The sequence below is a fragment of the Panulirus ornatus genome, chromosome 16, assembly GCF_036320965.1.
Source record: "Panulirus ornatus isolate Po-2019 chromosome 16, ASM3632096v1, whole genome shotgun sequence".
NCBI classification, from domain to species: Eukaryota; Metazoa; Arthropoda; class Malacostraca; order Decapoda; family Palinuridae; genus Panulirus; species Panulirus ornatus.
In genome coordinates, this window is record NC_092239.1 from 46,869,446 (window position 1) to 46,874,206 (window position 4,761).

The window sequence follows — 4,761 nt, forward strand, 5'->3', positions numbered from 1 at the left end:
TAAATGCAAGAGTCTTGGAAAGAGGGGCAAGTATGAAGTCTGTTGGGGATGAGAGAGCTTGGGAAGTGAGTCAGTTGTTGTTCGCTGATGATACAGCGCTGGTGGCGGATTCATGTGAGAAACTGCAGAAGCTGGTGACTGAGTTTGGTAAAGTGTGTGGAAGAAGAAAGTTAAGAGTAAATGTGAATAAGAGCAAGGTTATTAGGTAGAGTAGGGTTGAGGGTCAAGTCAATTGGGAGGTGAGTTTGAATGGAGAAAAACTGGAGGAAGTGAAGTGTTTTAGATATCTGGGAGTGGATCTGTCAGCGGATGGAACCATGGAAGCGGAAGTGGATCATAGGGTGGGGGAGGGGGCGAAAATTTTGGGAGCCTTGAAAAATGTGTGGAAGTCGAGAACATTATCCCGGAAAGCAAAAATGGGTATGTTTGAAGGAATAGTAGTTCCAACAATGTTGTATGGTTGCGAGGCGTGGGCTATGGATAGAGTTGTGCGCAGGAGGATGGATGTGCTGGAAATGATATGTTTGAGGACAATGTGTGGTGTGAGGTGGTTTGATCGAGTAAATAACGTAAGGGTAAGAGAGATGTGTGGAAATAAAAAGAGCGTGGTTGAGAGAGCAGAAGAGGGTGTTTTGAAATGGTTTGGGCACATGGAGAGAATGAGTGAGGAAAGATTGACCAAGAGGATATATGTGTCGGAGGTGGAGGGAACGAGGAGAAGAGGGAGACCAAATTGGAGGTGGAAAGATGGAGTGAAAAGGATTTTGTGTGATCGGGGCCTGAACATGCAGGAGGGTGAAAGGAGGGCAAGGAATAGAGTGAATTGGAGCGATGTGGTATACAGGGGTTGACGTGCTGTCAGTGGATTGAATCAAGGCATGTGAAGCGTCCGGGGTAAACCATGGAAAGCTGTGTAGGTATGTATATTTGCGTGTGTGGACGTGTGTATGTACATGTGTATGGGGGGGGGGGTTGGGCCATTTCTTTCGTCTGTTTCCTTGCGCTACCTCGCAAACGCGGGAGACAGCGACAAAGTATAAAAAAAAAAAAAATATATGTATATATATATATATATATATATATATATATATATATATATATATATATATATATATATATATATATATATATATATATATATATATATATATATTATCCCTGGGGACAGGGGAAAAAGAATACATCCCACGTATTCCGTGTATGTCGTAGAGGGCGACTAAATGGGGAGGGAGGTGGTGGCTGGAAATCCTCCCCTCTCGTTTTTTTTTTTAATTTTCCAAAAGAAGGAATAGAGAAGAGGGCCAGGTGAGGATGTTCTCTCAACGGCCCAGTCCTCTGTTCTTAACGCTACCTTGCTGATGTGGGAAGTGGCGAATAGTATGAAAGAAAGATAAATATATTTATATTGGAAAGGATAACAATTTCGCTCGTGATCAAGATATTCCACTGAGTCCACATAGAAAATGAACCACGATAAGTTGCAAAGTGCACTTTGGTATAATGATCAGGAGAGACACAAAAGAGAAATATTGATTGTGAGGGTGAAGGCAGGTACAGAGGATCAGATTGGGGAAGAGCAATGTGGTTTCAGAATTGGTAGAGGATGTGTGGATCAGGAGTTTGCCTCCAAAAATGTATGTGAGAAATGCTTAGAAAAGCAAATGGATTTGTATGTAGCATTTATGGATCTGGAGAAGGCATATGATAGAGTTGATAGAGATGCCCTGCGGAAGGTATTAAGAATATATGGTGTGGGAGACAAGTTGTCAGAAGCAGTGAAAAGTTTTTATCGAGGATGTAAGGCATGTGTAAGTGAAGGAAAAGTGGAAAGTGGTTGATTCTCAGTGAATGCTTATTTGCGACAGGGGTGCGTGATGTCTCCGTAGTAGTTTAATTCGTTTAATAGATGGGGTTGTTAGGGAGGTGAATGCAAGAGTTTTGAAAAGAGGGGCAAGTACGCAGTCTGTTGTGGATGAGAGAGCTTGGGAAGTGATTCAGTTGTTGTTCGTTGATGATACAGCGCTGGTGGCTGATTCGGATGAGAAACTGTAGAAGCTGGTGACTGAGTTTGGTAAAATGTGTGAAAGAAGAAACATGAGAGTAAATGTGAATAATAGCAAGATAATATATTAGGTACAGTAGGGTTGAGGGACAATTCAACTAGGAGATAAGTTTGAAGAAAAACTGGAGGAAGTGAAGTGTTTTAGATTTCTGGGAATCGATTTGGCAGCAGATTGAACGATGGAAGCGGAAGTGAATCATAAGGTGTGGAGAAGTCGAAAGTTCTGGGAGAGTTGAAAAATGTGTTGAAGATGAAAACGTTATCTTGGAAAGCAAAAATGGGTATGTTTGAAGGAATAGTGGTTCCAACAATGTTATATGGTTAATAGTCGTGGGTTATAGATAGAGTTGTGCAAGGGAGGGTGGATGTGCTGAGAATGAGATGTTTGAGGACAATATGTGGTGTGAGGTGGTTTGATCGGGTAAGTAATGAAAGGGTAAGAGAAATATGTGGTAATAAAAAGAGTGTGGTTGAGACAGAAGAAAAGGGAGTTTTGAAATGCTTTGGTCACATGGAGAGAATGAGTAAGGAAAGATTGACAAAGAGGTTATATGTTACAGAGGTGGAGGAAACGAGAACTGGGAGACCAAATTGGAGGTAGAAAGACTGAGTGAAAAAGATTTTGAGTGACCGGGGCCTGAACATGCAGAAGGTTGAAAGGCGTGCAAGGAATTGAGTAAATTGGAACGATGTGGTATATCGTGGTCGACCTGCTGTCAATACATTCAACTAGGGCAAGAGAAGCGTTTGAGGTAAACCATGGATAGTTTTGTGGGGCCTGGATGTGGAAAGGGAGCTGTGGTTTCGGTGCATTATACATGACCGCTAGAGACTGAGTGTGAACGAATGTGGCTTTTGTTGTCTTTTCCTAGCGCTACCTCGCGCACTTGCAAGGGGGGGGGGGGGTTCATTTCATGTGTGGCGGGGTGGCGACGGAAATGAATAAGGGCAGACTGTATGAATTATGTGGTATACCTGGACCCCGGTATACCACATCGTTCCAGTTCACGCTATTCCTTGCACGCCTTTCACTCTCCTGCATGTTCAGGCCCCGATCACTCAAAATCTTTTTCACTCTATCTTTCCACCTCCAGTTTGGTCTCCCACTTCTCCTTGTTCCCTCCACCTCTGACGCATTTATCCTCTAGTCAATCTTTCCTCATTCATTCTCTCCATATGACAAAAACATTTTAAAACACCCATTTCTGCTCTCCCAACTACACTCTTTTTATTACCACACATCTCTCTTACCCTTTCATTACTTACTCGATCAAACCACCTCACACCACATATTGTCCTCACACATGTAATTCAAGCACATCCACCCTCCTCCGCACACTATCGATTGCCCACGCCTCGCAACTATATAACATTGTTGGTACCACTGTTACTTCATACATAACCATTTTTGCTCTCCAAGATAACGTTCTCGACTTCCAAACATTTTTCAACGTTCCCAAAACTTTCGCCCCCTCCCCCACCCTATGATTCACTTCCGCTTCCATGGTTCTACCCGATGCCAAATCCATTCACAGATATCTCAAACACTTCACTTTCCCCAGTTTTTCTTCATTCAAACTTATCTCTCAGTTTACTTGTCCCTCAACCATAGTGTACCTATTAACCTTGCTCTTATTCACATTTGCTATCAGCTTTCTTCTTTTAGAAACTTTTCCATACTCAGTCAACAGCTTCTACAGTATCTCACCCGAACCAGCCACCAGCGGTGTATCATCAGCGAACAATATCTGACTCACTTTCCAAGCTCTCTCATCCACAAGAGACTGCATACTTGTCCCTCTTTCCAAAACTCTTGCATTCACCTCCCTAACAACCCCATCCAGAAAACAAATTAAACAACCATGGAGACATCATGCACCCATGCCGCAAAGAAGCATTCACTAAGAACCAATCACTTTCCTTTCTTCCTACACGTACACATGCCTTATATCTTCGATAAAAACCTTTTAATGCTTCTAACAACTTACCTCCTTCACCATATATTCTTAATACCTTCCACAGAGCATCTCTATCAACTCTATCATATGCCTTCTCCAGATCCATTAATGCTACATACAAATCCATTTGCTTTTCTTAGTATTTCTCACATACATTCCTCAAAGCAAACACCTGATCCACACATACTCTACCACGTTTGAAACCTCACTGCTCTTCCACAATCTTATACTCTGTACACGCCTTCAACCTCTAAATCAATACCCTCCCATATAATTTCCTAGCAATACTCAACAAACTTATAACTCTGTAATTTGAGCACTCACTCTTATCCCCTTTGCCTTTGTACAATGGTGGTATGCAAGCATTTACAGTTTTCCTTAGGCACCTCACCATGATTCATACATACATTAAATAATCTTACCAACCACGCAGCAATACACTAGCTCCCTTTTTTGATAAATTCCTCAGCAATGCCATCGAAAACTGTTGCCTTTTTGGCTTTCATCTTCCGCAAAGCTTATACTACCTCTTCTCTGTTTACCAAATCATTCCTCTCTAACCCTCTCATTCTGCACACCACCTCGACCAAAACACCCTATATCTGCCATTCTATCATTAAACACATTGAACAAATAATCAAAATACTCACTCCATCTCCTTCTCACATCATCAATACTTGTTATCACAACCCCATTAGCCCACCTCACTGATGCTCCCATTTGTTCACTTGTCTTATGCAT